Source organism: Bidens hawaiensis, unplaced genomic scaffold (assembly GCF_021521415.1).
Source record: "Bidens hawaiensis isolate Kalapana, Puna unplaced genomic scaffold, B.hawaiensis_p1.1 tig00008869_1, whole genome shotgun sequence".
Classification (NCBI taxonomy): domain Eukaryota; kingdom Viridiplantae; phylum Streptophyta; class Magnoliopsida; order Asterales; family Asteraceae; genus Bidens; species Bidens hawaiensis.
In genome coordinates this window covers 212,501-236,182 of record NW_027491641.1, presented here as the reverse complement: position 1 = coordinate 236,182, position 23,682 = coordinate 212,501, and the positions used below count along the sequence as shown (strand labels likewise).

The 23,682-nt window shown below is 35.3% G+C and overlaps 1 non-coding gene and 1 pseudogene across 1 annotated transcript; one reads left to right on the top strand and one right to left on the bottom strand.

Moving 5' to 3' along the window:
• The first annotated feature begins 2,740 nt into the window (after positions 1–2,740).
• On the top strand, positions 2,741–4,345 carry LOC143530232 (3-ketoacyl-CoA synthase 1 pseudogene; annotated as a pseudogene).
• Positions 4,346–22,160: 17,815 nt separating this feature from the next.
• TRNAN-GUU (transfer RNA asparagine (anticodon GUU)) lies at positions 22,161–22,232 on the bottom strand. The gene has a single exon. It is a non-coding gene; the product is annotated as a tRNA-Asn (tRNA).
• Positions 22,233–23,682: the final 1,450 nt, after the last annotated feature.

Here is a 23,682-nt window from a genome sequence, read left to right as displayed (position 1 = left end):
CCAAAGAAAATAATAAATAAAAGAAAATAGACTTGCCGAAATAATAAGTTAACAAAATATCTCTTGGAATCTTTTATGCGCTACTTCATATTAATATGCGTTTGCCATGTCTAAACTTTAGCTACTAGGCTAAGAACCAACGAGGTGAAGATGCCGAAACCATAACATTTTTAGTACACTGTATTACAATATGTTAAAAATAGTGAATTCAACCTCAACATAAATAGTAAAATATCACCCACATCTTCTTTATCAATATTTCATTTTGTAATTAATAAAGTTTTTTAGTAATGAAGTCAATTATATTGAGTTTGTATATGATTTATTGATTTTCTTGTTAGATTAATATGTTAGGTTTAATAGAATAGTTTAGAGTTAAATGTTATTTAAATATATATGGTTTGTTTAATTACGCAATTTTTATATCCTTTTTAAATTCATTGCATCTGGATATCTTATATTTTAAAAATATGTTATTTTAGTACTTTTTAACCCCGTCCATTTAGTCCAATAAGTCATGGGTAAATTGGCAATTTCGTTTGTTTTTTATTTAATCTTTTGAGTTAAATGCTCTTTTTATACATTTGCTTTGTTCGATTACCCAACTTTAATTAGTATATTTTTTGAATTTATTGCAACCAAATACTTGGATTAGTTTTGGATACATAGACAAACCAAAATAGACATTACACGTTACAATTAAAATGTAATCAAAATAGATGATAGAAGATGAAAAAGAATCATGAAATGCATAACATAGTTTTTAGCCTTTTGTTCTTTATTGCCAATTTTCTTCTGGTAGCTTCAAGATATCTTAGTTCATCTTAGCCATTGTTCTTGTATTTTTTTATGTGCGTTAATTTTGTTTAAAAGTCCGGGTACGATAACAGCTGCTCTTTGACACATCGGAGGATCAAGCCAAATAACAAACCCACAGCTTCTAACTTTTCATTAAAACATCAATTACGTTAGAAATTAGAGGACCAAGATTGATTAATTAGGTCAGAAGTGAACTAAATTAATATTTTATCATACATTTTTACCACAACAATAAAAATGTCAACCCAGGGTTACATGATGTCCAAGATGTTCTTGTGATAGTTAACGAACAAAGGGTGATATGCTCATTTAGGGTTAGATATGACATTTTTATTGTAATATATAACATGTAATGTAAGGCCAATTTTAGTGACTTGAGATATCAAATGACGAAACCCATTATATATTAATGGTCAAGTGAATAATTTAAGGCGACAAGGAATCCGGACACGAAACGAGAGCTTCGGGAACACACGTTTAGCTTCAACGGGATTAGGCTTCTAGAATGTTTGTATTTGGCTATATATATGCCTTATGTATTTCATTTTAGTGTGTGTTGTATGATGTAAATCACCACCCAAGGGGAGCTCACCTTGGGTGGGTTGGTTCTAGTTTAATATATCTAATCTTTTAACCGATTACGGAGTCGTTCACAATACTTATTATCTTTATATTTTTGTTCGATCATTTGATTTACCGCACCCGTCTCGAAAGCCGTGTCAAGAGCAAAACCGTTCGGTGATCGTTTTGGGACCTACATGTAATATCTCTTTTACTTTATTTTTGTATTAGAAACTAATTCAAGTATCAAGTTGCAATAAATTGAAAAACAATATATTAAAGTGATGTAATTACAAACCACAGTCCACACGTATCCAGTTGCAATAATTTTTTTTAGAAAAAAAGGTATTCAATTTACATAATTAAAAACAACATGTATGAAATGAGACTTAAAAGAGAGAATAAACAAAATAAACCAAATTACCAATTTACCACTGAATTATTGGACAAAATAAACGGTGTTAAAAAGTTACTAAAATAGTATGTATTTGAAATATCAGGTATCCAGTTGCAATGAGTTAAAAAAACAGTACTACAGTTACGTAATTAAACAAATCACATGTATGAAAATAACACTTAACTCAACGGTTTATCATTTACCTCGTATAACTAAATAATCATTTGAAGAATGTTGTAAAAAATATTAGCTTTTTTATGGCAAATTGAAAATAATATCACCTTTTGTATATTGGTCGATAATAATCTCACATTTAAATACCACTGCTAACGATACAACATTTTGACTATTTTTCTCATAGTGGATGTTCTATTAGAAAACACTTAACGTCATTTAGTTTGTTTATGAGTTTAGGGCTTTTGATTGAAAGATTGATTTGATTCGACTGATATAAAGTTTGTATCTCGAAAGAGTTTTTCAATTCGGGTGTTTAAATTTCAAATTGACAAAAATTAAGCCTATCATCGTGTCAAGATAAGTTTTACATTATTCGATTCGAGTCCTTTTGATTAAAATCCCTAAAACATTATTTTGAAACTTTGGAAAAATACTTAACGAAGTTTAGTATTTTTTTTAACCGGAGATCCATTAAGAGAAAATAGTTAAAAGGTTGGACAGTTGACAGTGATTTTTTAAAGTGGAATCACTATCGATCATTACACAAAATGTGAGGTTATTATTTTTTTTCCTTTTTTTAGATTGACGAATGTTTGTCAATTAGAGGATTTGAACTCAAGGTATTCCAATCCAACCACTTAATATTTTTCAATCCATCTAAAAATGACGACGATTTACCATACCACCTAACCATAAAATATATCTTCAAACCATATACCATTTTTTTTTCTTCACTACTTTTCTCTTTATAGATTGGGCTATCAATTAATTAGCATTGATATTGATAGTTTAGAATAGACTTCCTTTATCACCTCCAAAGTTGAATCTCTTACCCTTAATAAGTGACCTCCATCCCTCATGCATCTCACTTGTTTAACCTTTGATCTCTTAATGGCCAATGTTAGCATCAAATTCCATAAAAAAATAACTAGTTTCCTACAAGACTTAGAGCTCAAATACATGAAACTCACCCATGGCTATTCACTTCTTCCCCTATTAGCACTCATTAATATCACTCTCTATATCCTTCACTGCAGAATCCACCATTTATCAATCATCACCACCCTCTTACTAATTTCACGAATTTACTTAGCAAAACGTTCAAGACACACCTACCTCGTCGACTTCACTTGCTTTAAACCCGAAGACCACCTTAAAATGTCCATTGAAAGCATCTTGAAAACCTCCAAAAACATCGGAGTTTTCAAGGAAGACACAATTCTTTTTCAAGAACGCGTCCTGACCAATTCCGGATTAGGGGACGAGACATACATCCCCCCGGGGCTTGCGAGTCAGCCCCCAGTATTAAATTTGGAGGCAACTCTAGCTGAGGCCGAGATGGTCATGTATGGTGCACTCGACTCTTTATTTCGAAAGACTGGAAACACACCACAAGATATTGGTATTCTGATTGTGAACTGTAGTGGCTTCAACCCTAACCCGTCTTTAACCTCCATGGTCGTTAACCATTATAACCTCAAACCTGATATCTTGGCCTACAACTTGAGTGGAATGGGTTGTAGTGCGGGTCTTATTTCTATCGACTTAGCCCGAAATCTCCTCAAGACTCACCTTGACATGTATGCTGTTGTGTTGAGCATTGAATGCCTCTCACTCTATTGGTACTTTGGCAATGAACGCTCCATGATTTTAGGAAACTGCCTTTTCCGGATGGGCGGTGCAGCGGTGATGCTCTCCAACAAGAACCAAGATCGAGCCCTATCCAAATACGAGTTAGTCCATACGATCCGAACACATAAAGGAGCGGATGATAATAGTTACAAAAGCGCGCAACACATAGAAGATGACAAGGGTTTTCTCGGAGCTTCACTTTCTCGGGACCTAATGAGGGTTGCCGGAGACGCCCTAAAGACAAATATAAAAACTTTAGGACCTTTGGTGCTACCATTTTCCGAGCAGTTATTATTCCTTATGACTCTAGTGAAAAAGAAGGTACTCAGGATGAAAGTGAAACCATACGTACCCAATTTCAAGCTTGCTTTTGACCATTTTTGTGTGCACGCGGGTGGTAAGGCGGTGCTAAACGCGATTCAGAAGAATTTGAATCTAAAGGATTGGGATATGGAACCATCTAGGATGACGTTGCATCGGTTTGGAAACACATCAAGTAGTTCTTGTTGGTATGAGTTGGGTTACATGGAGGCTAAAGGTCGAGTTTCGAAGGGTGACCGTGTTTGGCAGATTGCATTAGGGTCGGGTTTCAAGGCTAACAGTGTGGTTTTAAGAGCGTTGAAGACAATTCCTCCAGGTGGTTGCATGGGTGAAGCATGGTCTGACTGCATTGGTCGGTACCCAGTCATGGTCCGTGTCAATCAGGTCTTTTATTTGAGTGAATGTGATCATCGATCTAATAGGGCTATCGATAAATGAAATTAAAATAACAATTTCGATATCATATTACTATTAATCTGGGCTAAGTGACGGTATTAGTTACTTCGCAAACAGTTATATTAGTGTCACGTCATATTTCAAATTATTCTAACCCCGCTTTCTTTTGGAATAAAAAATCTACACAACTTGTTACATTATCACAATCTCCAAAAACTAATTTATATTAATTACATTACTTTTATAACAAGTTTAGTTTTTATATTTAAGTAGATATTTAAATACCAGAATATAACTTAAAACTAAAGAAACTTGAAAATTAAAAATAAAATTTAATTCATAACAAGTAGCTTTCATAACGGCTGTCACACCCCGCTTTAAGTTGGTGGGCCCCCGAGCGGTTAGTTACCGGACTGATAAACAGAAACTTAAATAAACGGAAGTCAAACATGACATACTTCTATTATATTAACAATCAAATCACTAAAAACTTCAAACCAACATTACCCAAAACCACAATGAGTTAATGAAAGACTTGTTTAAAACATTCTTTAACATCATCAGCTTATGCATTTCACGATCAAACCAAAAGTCTTGTATACCTTAAAATTCCAAATTTCCAAAATCCTTAGCTTCAGGAACATACGTCCTTAGGGTTACCTTAGAGACATAATTAAAAAAGAATACATCAGCCAAAGCCGGTGAATATGATTAACTAACAGGCTAGGTTATCAAGACGTATGGATATTTTAAACTTAGTTAACCATTTAAGTAGTCACAATTAAGGCGGAAGCGTGATATAAACAAACTAAACATATGTATCCATGTGTTTATATATGTATATATTACAAGTTTATAGGAAATGTGTTCATGAACAACCTAGTTTATTCATGTCATAAGATTACCAATAATCTATTTATTAGAAACCCGAAGCAAGGATCAAACGATACGGAAAAACTAAACTATCAATACTATAAACACTTACATTCTTAACCTTTTAAGAGTGTAGTTGATGTTGAAGAAGATGATGATGTTGACGCTAGACTTTCAAAGGGAAAATCCTCAAACGGAATATACCCCGAGCCTCCAACACACACCGAGCTATGTTAGGAAGCTTGAACACGAGAAACCGAGACCCGAGACTCTTCTTCTTGTTCTTGGCCGAAAAACCAAAACAAAGAAAAAGAAAGAGTTGTGTGTTTTTTGTTACTTGAAAGTCTTGATATCAATACCTTTTTCAATCAAATCCTATCATGGTGTTAGGTTTTCAAGTCAAGTAACAAACACTCAACCTCCACCAAATCCATGACAAAACTTGACCAAAACTTTGGGGTGTGGGGCCCACCCAAAACCGGCCCCAAAAAAAATATATATATATATTTTTTTTATTATTATTTATTTTATACTTTATAAAATATATAAACACCCCATCTTTCATAAACCATTTTATAAAAGAACACAGCTAAATAATCATTCCAATAATAATTATTTGAATAAATAAATTAACCAATTAATTTATTTAACACTTTCAAGTAGGTATTCAGAAACCCGATTTTCTGAATGTATCGTGTTCTGTATTTGTCTCATAGATCGTATCTTAACAAATACATTATTGGTGTGTGTCTAACTCGTTATTGGGTATGACCCGACTTGGATCAAACACAACTAGCCACATTAACCTAATTATGTGTCTCGGGCATACGGTATTCCAACAATCTCCCACTTGCACGTGACTCATAAGAAGTTAATGCTAATGGTGAATACCGCCTAACAACAGGTCACCACCCCTAGTGTGTTTGACTAAGTGCCATTCAATAACATCATCCCCTTCAAGTCCATACTTGATATGATATAGGTAAGTCTTATCATTATATCCCTTTGTTGCTAGATGTCCTGTCAAATCGAAGAGACACAGAGTGATCATTCTCTCAATGATTTAATTTAACAGGCCTTAGACATCTAAACTCTCAACACATAAGAGGAACAAATCCCATCTTGACTGCATACATCCTCGTTGACATCTCATATGATATCTGAGCTCTTTCTTACACGTCATCGTGTTACCGAAATAACAAAGAAGAGAGTCAAGTTATCAGATTTGATGAAAAATCAGATCCAATATGCATCTCAGGTCAAAGGACACAATGATACTCGCCTTTACTCAAGGATTACTTATGATCAGTTGCACTAACTCCATGCAGTGATCCTTGAGAGCGGATCATGTCCAATATTTGTATCCCACAAATATCTATGAACCTTGGTGGCAAACCTATGCCCTATATTCATCACATGAATATCAACCAATCCGGGTTCATAATAGTCTTACCTTCATACTTGTTCCCACAAGCATGATCGACTACGGACTTTTAGAACAACATAAGTCATTCATGGATTAAACATGCAAATATAGAACATAACTCATTGAAAAATTAAAACATAATTAATTTTCATGAGATACCCATTACATTCGTTCTTATACAAACACTAAATACAGATTAAATCCACTCACTAGAATACCGAAGTCCTAATGCACAAACATGACCCTCATGCTTTGGCCTATCGAGGAGCTTCGTGAGTGGGTCCGCAATATTTTGATCGGTATGAACTTTATGAATACATATCTTTCTCTTTTCAACTTCATCCCTTATGTAGTTGAATCTGCGCTCAATGTGCCTCGTTTTCTGATGAGCACGAGGCTCCTTGATCTGTGCAATAGCACCCTCATTGTCACAGAATATCTCTAGGGGCTCCTGAATGGTAGAGATAATCCCTAGATCCATGATGAACTTTTTCATCCATGCAGCCTCTTGGGCTGCCATTGAAGCGGCGATGTACTCAGATTCTGTAGTGGATAACGCGACAACATCCTGCTTCGAACTCTTCCAAGAGACAGCGCCTCCATTCAAAATGAAGACATATCCCGACTGTGACCGAGAATCATCTCGGTCAGTTTGGAAACTCGCATCCACGTAACCCTTTACGACGAGTTCCTCCTCACCAGACCCATATATTAAAAACATATCCTTAGTCCTTCTAAGGTATTTTAATATATTCTTGACAGCCATCCAATGACTGTCACCTGGGTTGTGCTGGTATCTACTCGTTATGCTTAAAGCATACGAGACGTCCGGTCTAGTGCACATCATTGCATACATAATAGATCCTATTGCCGAAGCATAAGGAACATGCTTCATCCTATCCTGCTCTTCCTTAGAGCTAGGACTTTGGGATGAGCTTAACACGGTTCCTCTAGGAATAGGTACCAAACCTTTCTTAGAGTTTTCCATCCTGAACCTTTTCAGGATTTTATCAATGTATGCACTTTGATTGAGTCCGATCAATTTCCTTTGTCTATCCCTATAGACCTTTATTCCCAAGATATATGTCGCTTCTCCAAGATCCTTAATTGAGAAACGACTACTTAACCACGCTTTAACGCTTTCCATACTTGGTATATCATTTCCAAATAAAAGTATATCATCGACATACAAAATAAGGAACATGACTATACTCCCACTAGCCCATTTATACACACACGCCTCATCACCGTTTTGGACGAAACCAAACGCTTTGATTTCTTCATTAAAACGATGATTCCACATCCGTGATGCTTGTTTCAACCCGTAGATTGATTTCTTTAACTTACATACTTTGTCAGGATTAGATGGATCGACAAAACCTTCAGGCTGAACCATATGGACATCTTCCTCAAGATATCCATTAAGAAAAGCGGTCTTGACATCCATCTGCCATATCTCATAATCAAAATGAGCTGCAATGGCAAATAATATCCTGATCGACTTAAGCATCGCGACCGGCGAGAAGGTTTCATCATAATCAATCCCTTGAGTTTGCGTGAAACCTTTTGCTACAAGTCGTGCTTTGTAAGTATCTAAATTTCCATGCATATCGGTCTTCTTCTTGAAGACCCACTTACATCCAACCAGTTTGGAGTTAAGTGGACGATCAACCAATTCCCAAACTTGGTTATCCTGCATGGATTGCATCTCGGCGCTCATGTCTTCAAGCCACTTGTCACAATCAGGTTGTGACATAGCATCTTTGTAGGAGATCGGTTCATCCGAATCGACCAAGTAGCAATCATCCACGAGAAATCCATATTTCTTGGGAGGTCGACTAATCCTACTAGATCTGTGAGCTACGTGTGTATGATCAACCATTTGATCACCTTCAACATCCTCGTGTTGAAAACTAGTATCGACCAACTGTGTATCATCCAGTGATTCTTGAACCTCTTCAAGTTCCACTCTCTTTTCACTAGGTCCTTCCATAAGGAACTTAGTTTCTAAGAAGTATCCTTTGCGTGAAACGAACACCTTTTGTTCACTAGGATCATAGAATATATATCCTATATCATCCTTTGGGTATCCTATGAAGATACACCTGATGGATCGAGCCTCAAGCTTATTTGGGGTGTCACGTTTAACATAAACTATGCATCCCCATACCCTTAAATATGAAAAGGATGGAACCTTTCCATGCCACACTTCATAGGGTATTCGATCCACCTTTTTGGTCGGGGCCATATTCAAAATACGAGCCGCTGTAAGTAGCGCATATCCCCAAAATGATGGCGGTAGTGAGCTTCGTGCCATCATTGATCGAACCATGTCCAACAGTGTTCTATTCCTCCTCTCGGATACTCCGTTATGTTGAGGAGTACCAGGAGGAGTGAGCTGTGAAATAATTCCACAATCTCTAAGATGACTTTGAAAAGCATCACTTAGGTATTCGCCTCCTCTATCGGAGCGGAGTACCTTGATTGTTCGGTCGAGCTGATTTTGTACTTCATTTTGAAATTCCTTGAACATTTCAAAGGCTTCATGTTTGTGTTTCATTAGATACACATACCCATATCAACTAAAATCGTCGGTAAAGGTAATGAAGTACCTTTCACTATTCCTACTAGTGGGCTTGAGAGGTCCGCATACATCCGTATGTATGATACCTAACAAGTCCTTAGCCCTTTCATTTGTACCTTTAAAAGGTTCTTTGGTCATCTTGCCTTGAATACAAGATTCACACTCATCAAACGAACCTAACTCATTTGTTTTCAAAAGACCATTCTTTTGGAGAGTATTTACACGATTCTTGTTTATGTGTCCAAGACGACAATGCCAAATGTAGGAATCACTAAAATCCTTTTTGAGTCTTTTAGTGGAAGTTTGATATAATGAGCTATTTGAGGTATTGTCATGAACCAATTCATAAATACCGTTGTTTGGTACAGCTTTAAAATAAAAGATATCATTAGATGATACATGCATTTCTGATTTTACAAATTTAAAGTCAAAGTTACATTGTCTAAGAAGGTGCACGGAAATAATGTTCCTAGTCAAACTAGGAGCATACAAAACATTTCTCAAAACAACTTCCAAACCACTTGGAAGCGATAAAGTGAAGTCTCCTCTAGCGACCACGTGCACCCTTGCACCGTTGCCCATGAAAAGACTCACTTCGCCCTTCTTTAAGTCTTCATTCCTTTTGAACCCCTGCAACCAATTGCAAATATGAATTCCACATCCGGTATCCAATACCCATGTGTTAGAAGAAATAAGATTTAGCTCAATATTAATCATAAAGACATTACCCGAGGCATGCCCCGCATTCCTCTTGGCTCTTAGCTCCTTTAGGTAGACCGGGCAATTGCGTTTCCAATGTCCAGTCTCACCACAACCAAAACAAGGATCATCCTTATGACCCCTCGGTTCCACAACCTTTTGTTTCTTTGCCATAACCGGTGATTTGCCCTTACCCTTAAGATGCACAGGAGGACCCTTTCTTTTTGCTACCTTAGCCTTAGGATTGGGTTGAGATCGATTCTTGGATCTACCTTCATTGATCGCAAACACGGGTAAAACCCTTTTACCCATGCTCGCCTCGGCTGTTTTAAGCATTGAGTGAAGTTCTCCAATGTTTTTGTCCCACCCGTTCATGTTATAATTTAACACGAAAGTGTCGAACCTTTTCGACAAAGAGTTAAGGATCAAATCTGTTGCTAACTCTTTTGAGATGGGACAATTGAGCTTGGCGAGGCGATCAATGTAACTTTTCATCTTAAGTACATAAGTTGAAACTGGTTGATTATCATCCATTCTACATGCATGCAAGGCTCGAACCGTTTCGAACCTTTCAACTCTTGATTGCTTAAGGAACATTTCCTTAAGTTGAGTAATCATGTCGTACGCATTATGGTTTTCGAAATCCTTTTGGATTTCGGGAACCATAGTCGCCAACATGAGGCATGACACTTGAATGGAATCTTCCGTGTGTTGGACCCAATTCATATATTCGACCTCACTTCCCTCTTCCGGTTCATTGGTGATAGGTGTTTACAAAACATGATATAATTTTTCTTGTTTTAGAACAATCCTTAAATTTCGGAACCAATCCGAAAAGTTGTTGTGGTTAAGACGGTCTTTAGCGAGAATAGATCGGAGAGATACATTTTGGACGTTAGGGATTATGTTGTCGTCGACGTGTGCGGCCATCTGCAGAATTTTAATTAAGTTCATTTTAGTGTTTTACCTTTTTAATTATTAATACCCTTTTATATATACCAAATATAATTAATAATTAAAATCTAGAATCCAACGATAAACCCGACTCCGGTTAGGTGACCTTTTTCCCATTGTCGGTTTATCAAGGTAGTTATTCATAACAATTGCAAACCCTTTTGCAACTTCTAGAGTTTATAGGACCGGTTCGAAATCATATTTCGTGTCGGCATGTTTATCCCATCAACACCTATTAGACCCCATGCTTGGGTGACCCTCTTCACATGGTTCTAATTTAAGTCGTCCTACTTGTATCAACTTGTAATATCAACATACAAACGGTTAGGTGACCTTTTTCCCATTTATATGCCAATATTACCTCAACATGTTAATTTACTCTACGCGGTTAGGTGACCTTTTTCCTACTAAGAGCTTACTAATATGTTAAGCGTTATACAAAACGATGGTGTTTGACTTATTATCTTTAATTTTAAAAGGGATTTTTAGTTTTAATAATTCTAGTTGTAAAACTTTAAATCATGTTCTAACATGCATTTAGTAACATGATATTTTGAAACCATTTTCAAAATTCTAATTTATAATAAAACCATTTTATTATGGGCGTGAGACGGCTAGTTAATAAATCCATTTTATTAAACTATGTGTCACGTAATTACCGATAATTATTAGAACCCGTTTTATGCTTTGTTAATTAATTCTATGTGACGAAGTTGATATCCTAATATCTAGCAACCACATAATCAAACAATCAATTAACAAGCATACACAATTATACTAGACACGAGCCACTAAGTTAGACCACACTTGTTAGCCGAAACAAGTGTGTGTCTTAGGTCCGATCCTAAGGGACACATGACACATGGATGTTGTAGCTCCCACTTGATCCCGCATCCAAATGCGTCAAGCGTCTTCTTCAACCCCGTTGTAATCCATTGGGCTTGAACTTGGGCCTTAGCTTCCATAAGCTTCCATTTGGGCTCAATGGGTGGGCTTAGGTCCATTTGGGCTTGAATCCCCTTAATGGGCTTGTGAGACCCATTATCACCATACCCGGCCCAATGAGGCCCAAATTCCAATTTTGCAATCTTCTTTAATTTTACAAAACAAATGTCCTAATACATTTTTCTATAAAATAAAGATATTACAAATAATCTATTTATTACATACCCATATGAATAAATAATTACAAAATTACAAAATTGCCCCTAATTAATTATTACAAACCGAAACTTGAATAATTAATTACAATTACAATCATCAACCACAAACAAACATCCATTTTGGTCTACGACTCGGTCTAGTTTTAATAAACATAACCTGTTATGTCTTAGAAACCCGTTCCAAAACCCCTTGACTTTATCGGGCCTAGCCCAACCCATTTGGGCTTGACCCAATAACTTGATTATGGGCTTCGGCCCACATGTGCAAAACACATGGGCTTCGGCCCAATAGAAAGTCTCATGGGCTTCGGCCCATTTAACCAAAAATGGGCTTCTGCCCATTGCACTTTCTCCCCTTTTTTTTTTCGGTTAGCCCATTAACCAAAACAAGTGGGCTTCGGCCCAATTTCACCCGAATTGGGCTTCGGCCCATTTACTCGGTTTTACATATATATATATATATATATATATTTTTTTTGAACAAAGCCAAAAAATTAAAACAAGATTAAATACAAAAAAAAATCATGCATGTTAATTTTTGTATAAAATCTTTCAAGGGGAAAAATATAAAACCGAAAACCCGAAGCTTAGTTTTCCGTATCCCGGCTCTTGATGCCATTTGTTGGGTTTCTATGGATATTTTAAACTTAGTTAACCATTTAACTAGTCACAATTAAGGCGGAAGCGTGATATAAACAAACTAAACATATGTATCCATGTGTTTATATATGTATATATTACAAGTTTATAGGAAATGTGTTCATGAACAACCTAGTTTATTCATGTCATAAGATTACCAATAATCTATTTATTAGAAACCCGAAGCAAGGATCAAACGATACGGAAAAACTAAACTATCAAAACTATAAACACTTACATTCTTAACCTTTTAAGAGTGTAGTTGATGTTGAAGAAGATGATGATGTTGACGCTAGACTTTCAAAGGGAAAATCCTCAAACGGAATATACCCCGAGCCTCCAACACACACCGAGCTATGTTAGGAAGCTTGAACACGAGAAACCCAGACCCGAGACTCTTCTTCTTGTTCTTGGCCGAAAAACCAAAACAGAGAAAAAGAAAGAGTTGTGTGTTTTTTGTTACTTGAAAGTCTTGATATCAATACCTTTTTCAATCAAATCCTATCATGGTGTTAGGTTTTCAAGTCAAGTAACAAACACTCAACCTCCACCAAATCCATGACAAAACTTGACCAAAACTTTGGGGTCTGGGGCCCACCCAAAACCTGCCCCAAAAAAAATATATATATATTTTTTTTATTATTATTTATTTTATACTTTATAAAATATATAAACACCCCATCTTTCATAAACCATTTTATAAAAGAACACAGCTAAATAATCATTCCAATAATAATTATTTGAATAAATAAATTAACCAATTAATTTATTTAACACTTTCAAGTAGGTATTCAGAAACCCGATTTTCTGAATGTATCGTGTTCTGTATTTGTCTCATAGATCTTATCTTAACAAATACATTATTGGTGTGTGTCTAACTCGTTATTGGGTATGACCCGACTTGGATCAAACACAACTAGCCACATTAACCTAATTATGTGTCTCGGGCATACGGTATTCCAACAGCTTTCATAACGGCTGTCACACCCCGCTTTAAGTTGGTGGGCCCCGAGCGGTTAGTTACCGGACTGATAAACAGAAACTTAAATAAACGGAAGTCAAACATGACATACTTCTATTATATTAACAATCAAATCACTAAAAACTTCAAACCAACATTACCCAAAACCACAATGAGTTAATGAAAGACTTGTTTAAAACATTCTTTAACATCATCAGCTTATGCATTTCACGATCAAACCAAAAGTCTTGTATACCTTAAAATTCCAAATTTCCAAAATCCTTAGCTTCAGGAACATACGTCCTTAGGGTTACCTTAGAGACATAATTAAAAAAGAATACATCAGCCAAAGCCGGTGAATATGATTAACTAACAGGCTAGGTTATCAAGACGGCAAATAATTAAGCATATTAAAGCAGAAGAAAACGATGATTTGCCTCCTTGTGATAAGGGAGGGCTACCATTGAACCACTGAAAACTAAATTACGCATGTTAGAGTTTAGACCCATGTGTTTTTTTGGCGGGCTCAGTATGCGCCCTCGTATAATTATTAGTTAATATACTCTTCATCTTCAACATCAACATTTAAGAACCCTAACACAAACACAAACCCAGAAAACCTTCGGCTAATAACCCTAACCTAAACCCAAAAACACATAAATCTTATACAAACACATAATAATAACAACACAATCATCATCATCTTCATATATTTAACAAGAACACCATCTCCACCTCTCAAACCCTTTACCACATACGATCGTCATCTTCCCCGTCCCCGACTTCAAGCACCGACTTCGGCCGACTAGAAACCCTAGAATTCGTCGGAATCACCGGAACCCTAGAGCCCGCCGGAACCTTATAAATTCACCAAATGGGTTTTGCTTTTTGTTCAATCTTGGTATTGGTTTCATTAATTTTGGTGGGTTCAACATTGATTGATGGGTTTGGGATATTTGGTTGTCGCACCGTCGATTATTCTGAGATGCAGAATACATCGATCTGTTCTTCTTCTTCTTCTTCTTCTTCTTATTATTATTATTTGGGTTTGATGAATGATGCAGGAGAAGCTGATCATGAATGGGGAGATGCAAATGATGAGTGATGAATGATGTTATGGAGATGTAGATGTTCTTGTTGTTGTTATTATTATTATTATTATTATTATTATTTATCAATTGCTAAAGTGCCCTTGAACCAAACAGTCAACTAATGGTCAACTAACGGTCAACATAAAAACATGGGTTCAATACGCGGCTCAAATCAGCGTTATGAAAAACATATGGGGTCAATACCCGTAATTTAGTTTTCAGTGGTTCAATGGTAGCCCACCGATATTACATGAGGCAAATCATAGTTTTCTCTTAAAGCAGCCACTTAATCATTCGATCTGCAAAAAAAAATGTTATGTTTTCACTAGATTGCACAAGTCAGTTGCCCAGAACTATTACGTGTGCTCGTTACTAGGCACGTATTTGACCATCAATTTGCATACGGGATTAGTGTTGTCCTACGTGTTCAACTACGTCGAATGAATGACTACTTTTAATAAATTGTATGTAATCAAATAATTGAGCTTTGTCAAACACATAAAATAGTGTGCTTGTTAGTTTTAAAAGTTGTTAAACTTTATTCATTTGTTTCAGAATCTTGAATGTTTCGGTATCTTAGATAAAGGGGTCTTTAAAGGATTATAATCTCAAACTTGTAATAATTTTTTAGTTTAAGGCATCTAGACCTGATTTAGGAACTTATTTAAAAGATTTAACCTGCTTATTATGCAAGAAATGTTTTGGGTTGCAAAAATATCATTTTAGATAAACATGGTCTGTTGACTTTGGTGTTAGACAGGTCGACTGAAATTTTAGATGGTAAGCCAAATCAAAATGTTTATAGATGGATTGCCTGACTATCAGATGGTCCGTTGGAAATGTTAGATTGTAAGTCAAATCAAAATGTTTTTAGATAGGCTGTCTAACTATCAGATAGTCCGTTAAATCATGAAATCAGATTATCCCCCAAATTAACATTAGACGAGTCGTACTAGGGTTTAAAAATATATTTGATGTTCTGTCATATATTAAATTGATCAGGTTTTAATCAGGTTTTCAAAAAGATCAATTTCCCAAAAAAATGATATTAGACAACCCGTATAAAGGTTTTGATGGTCTGTCTGATGTTTCTGTCCATTATGTTTTTTTCTCTAAAACTTGTTTAAATTCATGATTTTGGGTTTAAATACATTTTCCAATCTTCCAAAACACTTAATAACATCATTGAATTCATAAGCCCTCTTTACATTATGAGCATGTTTACAAAATACGAGTTTTGGTGTCGAATTTCGTATAAAGGGATCAAACTAGTAAGTAATCACAAGATAACATGTAAATATTACCTACACTTTCATATCAAACATAAGGAAACAATAATCAAGCTTCCTAAAATCCACCAAACAACATGCATTAAAGATCTTAAGCTCAAAACCTCTAATTTAAACTTCAAACATAAAGTATACAAAGCTCTAGATTTAGAATCTTACAAGACAAGATGATTTAAGGCTTTGCTGATGGAGGATACAACTAATCAATTTTGGATTAATTTCTATTCCGGGTCACAAGTTGGTGAACCGGGTCTAAGTGGTTTTAACAAGCCGGTTAAAGTCTAAAGGGTATTGTGAAACATTCTTCCATTTCCTTGGTGGCCAAGTTCACCTTGTTGGCCAAGTTGAGTGGCGGTACATAATTAAGCTTGGTGACCAAGTTGGATGACTAGTATAAATACATGCACAAAGTAAGTGTTAGATACAACAACATAAACACAATAGTCACCACCATCACTATCAAAGATATTGAAATAAATTTTTTAGCCATATTTTCTGTTTATAACATAAGTCGGTTATTTCTAAGTTGTTCGTTAATTATCGTGTATCATTATTGAATTGGTATCAGAGCTCGGTTCAAGAACGCGATAATTAACGATTTAGCCAACAAAGAATGTGTTTCAATTGAACAAGTTGGTTTGATCTCTCGAGGAAGTTGTTTTCACTATCGACCGCATAGTTCGTTCGATTGTTGCTTTGTTCAAACATGTTGGGTTTGATTAGCCATGGGTGACATGACCACCGTCGCCGCCAGAAGGAGAAAGAGAATGGGCCATGTTCAGTTCAATATCCAATGTTAACTACAATGAACTATACCGTGAGGGCTATGAGGATGAAAGTAGTCCTAAGAGTTCTTAAAGTTTGGGATGCCATCAACTCATGTGTCACTGATGAAGATAAAAATGACATGGCTATGGCCTTGTTATTTCAATCCATACCCGAAACCTTGATCATGCAAATTTGAGATCAAGAAAAAGCTAAAGCCATGTGCGATTCGATTAAAAACCCACACTTATGTGTCGTATGGGTTTGAGAATCATGTCTCCAAACCTTGTCAATAGAATTTGATAATATGAAAATGAATGAGTCAGACTCCATAGATAACTTTGTGGGCAAGTTAATCGACCTTTGCCTCGAAATCTGCGGCTCTCTGCGAATTTCGAAGTTTATCAAAAGTCTCCCAAGAACGAAGTATATTTAGATGCTTGTTTCGCTTGAGCAAATGTTGGAACTCGATAAAACGGGATTTAAAGATGTTGTAGGCCTACTCCGAGCCCATGAGGAGCGAATCCGAGAAGAAGAAATTCAGGGAGTGACCAAGGTCAACTTTTATTCGGTAACTATGATTTATCAAGTCATAGAAGTTTTGAATCTAATAGAGGGCGAGGAGGTCGAGGTCGAGGTCGAGGTCGTGGTCGAGGCCTATTTAATGGCAAAGACCGAACCCTTAGTACCAAAACAAGGGTCATCAATTCAACAGAAAATAAATGTGAAGAAAGATCGGTCATAGATTTTATGTTACCGATTTGACTGTCACTTTGCATTTGGTTTCCCGGACCGAGTTTAAAAGGGTCAATAAGTCAACCAAACCAAAGCCCTTAAGTGGCGTATATGCATCAAGTTGTGCTCTTAAATGAACAAAAAGTAATACTGAAGAAATACGAGACCGTGCGGGTTGATGATGATGTACGGTATTTGGATAATGGGGAAAATAATCATATGATTTGAAACAAGTCAATTTTTTTAGAATTAAACGATAACATAATCGGGAGGGTTAAGTTCATAGATGGGTCATTTTTTCAAATCAAGGGGAAAGTGTAACATCCCTAAACTTTCAGGCCAAAAATATCAATTTCAAAAGTTCAAGGACTCAAAATAAACATTAAGGATTTCAGGACCCGTCGCACTACGCGATGGATCAGAAAGAAACCCATTGCGATACACATAGATATATCACCATATCCCAGAAATGGCGTTGTCGCGCTTCGCGACCGCCTGAATCATTGGGTCATCGCATTACGTGATGACCAGGTTAAGTAATCGTGGCACATGTCCAACTACGTATCGCCACACGTGACACCTGGCAGGTCTACATGTCGACACAACATGACTAGTGGGCGGTGTCACGCTACGTGACGGCCAGCCCTAGCATCCGTGCAATACACGACAGATTAAAATATTCAGAGGCGGTGTAGCAAGTCCATCGCGCTACGTGATGTAGTGTTCTATGCTCCATTAACTTGCCCTATAAATGGGGTGATCGAGCTTTGATTCAAGGCATCCTAAACACATTTCACCTTTTATACACACATTGTCTCGAAGTTCGTGCTTCAATCCCGACGTTCTCTGTTGGTTTATTCACTCAATTACCTGACGATAAGTAGGAGTGTTTCCCGCGTCAAGCTTTGGCAATTTATTATAATGTAGCCATACAAATTAAGACATCTACACATTATTTTATTATATATGGCTTAGATCTAGTGAGGGATATAGCCTATACTTAATAAGTGGAATATAGTCTTTTTAGGAACAGGGTATAGTTAAACTATTATTTATTTATAATGCAAAGTTTTATAATGTTTCTTCTTAAGGATGAAACCTAAATATATACGTTTCTTCATGAAAAATAAACGTAGTACATGAATGATGAACCTAAAAGAGGACTAAAGATCCATATAATTTATAAATAAATGATTATTAAGGTAAAAGTTATGCAAATAAACTAAAGGTCTAAAGTTAGATCATTGATCTAGTTAGATATAAAATGTTATTCTCGTACTATAACAAGCAGGTATAACTTAGTGAGACACATTGATCAAGAACAAAAATGAATATGTCCAAAATCTTTACACCATTATAAATCGAGTCATTAAATCATTACATTGTATATGTTTGTATATGTATATGTATCCCTCAGGCTATCGTATATGTTTGTTTGGATCATTTCATATTTGGGTAGACGGTGGGTACACCACACCACGCTTGCTTATGCCTCCGCCACGTTGGGCTGAACCTAAGTAATGTCCGAGTGGGGATAATCTTGGGTATATTGGTAGTTGCTAAGTACTCGAACGTTGCAGTGTTTGCTGAGTGGTTTCGAGTTAAGTTGAAGTTTGTAATAGTAGTTCAGACTTTTAGAACTTAGTTTCTTCCTAAGCCACGATGGGCCGGGCCATAAGATACCCGAGGGGATAATTAAGTATATATAAAATGTTTGGGAAAATGCCATAAAAAACCAACATACTTTCTGTTTTTGCTCATTAAAATCCTTCAACAATTTTTTGCACGTTAAAGTCCCTCAATATGTTAAATTTGATCAAAAATGTGACACGACTCATAAAAACAATATGCAACTGATTTATTTTTTTTGCTTGTGTTATTTTTTCTTATGTAGGATATATGGGAAAGTGTATATGTGGCTTTTAAACATCTAACTCAAATGCAAAACCCATCAAAGCTACGTTGTTTTGATTAAATATGACTAAAAAAATTAAATTAATAAAATTCTTTTAAGGTTCCATCTAAAACACTATGATACAAGAATTAAGAACTCTTAATAGTGACATCAAGCATACCAATTGAGTTCAACATCCCACACAAACTTTCATAGCCAATTTCTAAAGCAATCCATTTCTAATCACCTTTTTATACTGTTAAATCCATTATGTTTTCTTTCTATTTCTTATTTTACTTTTATGATGAAACTTGAATAAAGATGATTTGTGAACCATCCTAAAGTCCTAGTTCTATAAGCAATATTTTAACATGTTCTAGCTTGCAGCAAAGCAAGAGTAAACAATTCCAGATTCACAATGCTCCATTTAGATACATTGATCGATACCTCTTATGTAATTGTAATAAATACGTGTTTCCAAATCCCCCCCCCCCCCAAACCCCCCCAAAAAAAAAAAAACTCACATCACGTGACCTTGAGTAAACATTTACATGGCAAAATTGAGGATTCCTAATAGGTTTTTGAGACGTGTCAGATTTATCAACTAGAAAAAAGAATATTATTTATATATTTAAATGTTTTTATAAGTTATGTCAAATTTTCATTCGAATTTAACATGTTGAGGGACTTTAACGTGCAAAAAATTGTTGAAGGACTTTAATGAGCAAAAACAGAAAGTATGTTGGTTTTTTATGATATTTGCCCATTTTTAGTGTCAAACATATTCAACAGCATGTGTTGCTAACGTATATTATAAACTATTTTACAGGTAATCAAGAATATGTGTTTGGAGATGATGGATGGCCATTAGAATGTAACAACTCGGATTTTAAATTAACCATTACCCAACCCGTTTACGTTCGGTAAATTATATCAACCAAAAAATACCGCATTTATTGGGTAATTATTATTTTATTCTTAATTGTTTATTATATATATTTATTATATATAAATTAACTTTGAAAATATTCAATTTTTACCTCAAACTAAACTTTAATCTCATAGTGTACCCACCTCTAAATTTGAGGGACCTTTTTGCAATTTGTATAATATAATAACTCAAAAATCTGGTCCAACCGGGTATCCATACCCGGATCCGGTTATCCATCTTATACCCGTTTTATGTATCATGACCAAGAAGCTAATATAATCAAAATTGATTCGTGATATATTGATCTCTTACAATAACCGGCCTACCGACAGATCTAATTAAAGAAACGACATCATTTGATACGTTTTCCCTTTAATAAAATAACCGACCTAACTCGTAAATCATAAAACATATCAAACGATGATTATCAATCAATCAATCCTTCATGTGTGGTCGTCATAGCAGCGCTAGCAAACCAGCATACACAATTTAATTAACATCAACCTGTGCTTGTCCGTTCATCATCGTTTATGGCCGGCTACGGTTCGCCCTCCTACACCATCATTATAAAACGTTAAGAGGTAATTTTTTGTTGTATTGTGTTCATTTATAATCAAAGAATGTTAACCCTAACTTTAATCTATCAATCATAAGCGGGTTTGGGCAATTGTAGAATCTAGGGTTTATAGCAAATTGGGGCAAATGATCGGCATCTGTGTATAATAAAATGTTTTCGTTTATTAATCAATAAAGCAGTTAGCTCAGTTGGTAACGTCTGTGTGTTAGGACTTGATGGTCGCGGGTTCGAATTCGGCCACTAGGGGTTTTGAGTTTTTATTTCTTTTAGCTATTTTTGTTAATTAATATAACTTATTTTAATAGATGATAATCTAATAAATAATTGTAAATAAATAATAACTTATGAAAACCGATATCCTTAAGTTATGTCTTTTGTCAAAACCTCGTTAAAAGTTCTCGTTTACGTGTGTGTGTGTGTGTATGCATTATAAGTATATTTTAATAATAATAATAGTAAATCTAATTCTTTGTATTTAAAACTCGACACTTTGATTCACGTTTCGTCATCTTTGAACGTCTTTATAAACTTGTTTACATATATATATATATATATATATATATATATAATAAGCGAATAAAATTGATTTTCTTTAAAATATTTAAACAAAATATTTATTTATATCTTAGTACTAATTATATTTAATTATCTACGCATTATTATAATTATCTATTTATATATTAGTAAGTTATTTATTTAAATAATTTATGGTATATTTCAATTAAATTATTTTATTTAGTTGGTATATTTAATTATTTATTTATTTATTTATATTTTGTTATTACAACCATATCTTATATCTTAATTATCTAAATTATTTAAGTATTTAACATTATTTCATGGGTCGAATAGAACACGCCTCATCAGCAAACGAATAATTATTGAATCATTTCATTTTACCTACTCGAGCTAGAATTCTAACCTTTTTATTTATTATTTATCGTAAATGAGTGAAGCATTACACATAGTATGCGTATGCCCGTCCCCCATCAGTGTGTTTTTTTTGTTTTACGCGCCCGTAACTCTTCCTCAGCCAGGATAGAATAGCAGAGCAAGTACAAGTATTAGTAGCATAACAAAAACGCGTTCCTCGTCATTAATATGTTTGCTCGCAGCAATTGTGGCCTCTCGGTAGAATCGATGACTGCATCTTTGATGCACTGCTAGTACTAGTACATCTGAAAATTCTTAATTGGATAGTTGTAAATAGCCCCAGGGCTATGGAACAAAGGAGTATCCCGGACCTACACCGGGGTGTTGACGGCGATTTTCAAATCTCCTCAAGTAGGATTCGAACCTACGACCAATCGGTTAACAGCCGACCGCTCTACCACTGAGCTACTGAGGAACAACGGGAGATTCGATCTCATAGAGTTCCACTCCCGTTCTCAACCCATGACCAATATGAGCTCGAAGCTTCCTTCGTAACTCCCGGAACTTCTTCGTAGTGGCTCCCCTCCATGCCTCATTTCATAGGGAACCTAAAAGTGGCTCTATTTCATTATATTCCATCCATATCCCAATTCCATTCATTTAATATACTTTTGGTGTCATTCACATAACAGATGTCATTTCTAGTCTATCTCTTTGTATTTCTTTTCTATATATGGAAAGTTTCAAAATCATCATATAATAATCCAGAAATTGCAATAGAAAAGAAAAAGGGAGGTTTGTGATGATTTTGAAATCTTTTCTACTAGGTAATCTAGTATCCTTATGCATGAAGATAATCAATTCGGTCATCGTGGTCGGACTTTATTATGGATTTCTGACCACATTCTCCATAGGACCCTCCTATCTCTTTCTTCTCCGAGCTCACGTTATGGAAGAAGGAGAAGAAGGAGCCGAGAAGAGGGTATCAGCAATAACTGGTTTTATTACGGGACAGCTCATAATGTTCATATCGATCTATTATGCGCCTCTGCATCTAGCACTGGGTAGACCTCATACAATAACTGTCCTAGCTCTACCGTATCTTTTGTTTCATTTCTTCTGCATTAATCACAAAAACTTCTTTTATTATGGATCTACTACCAGAAATTCAATGCGTAATCTCAGCATTCAATGTGTATTCCTGAATAATCTCATTTTTCAATTTGAATGATTACCCGATCTAATTAGACGTTAAAAAAATATTAGTGCCCAATACGGGAAGGCTTTCTCCCAGGAATGTATTCTTGATTTTTTAATGAATCCTAAATATTACCATCCTCCATTCCATAATGGAGAAGTATGTGTATAAGAAACAGTATATTGATAAAAAAATTTCCAAAATCAAAAGAGCGATTGGGTTGAAAAAAGTAAAGGATTTCTAATCATCTTGTTATCCTATAATGAAAACAAAGGAAAAAGATAGGATAGAGAATCTGTTGAGAATTTTATCTGTATCTGAGGTATCTATTCGGTTTGTACTATAATACCTTGTTTTGACTGTATCGCACTATGTATCATTTATAACCCCCAAAATCCTCTACCCTTAATTTAATTTAAATCAAATTTCAAATGGATAAATTCCAAAGCTATTTAGGGCTAGATAGATCTCACTACTTCTTATATCCCCTTATCTTTCAGGAGTATATTTATGTACTTGCTCATGATCATGGTTTAAATGGATCGATTTTGTTGGAAAATGCAGGTTATGACAATAAATCCAGTTTACTAATTGTGAAACGTTTAATCATTCGAATGTATCAACAGAATCATTTTATTCTTTATGTTAATGATTCTAAACAGACTCCATTTTTGGGGCACAACAAGAGTTTTTATTCGCAAGTAATGTCAGAGGTTTCTTCAACCAT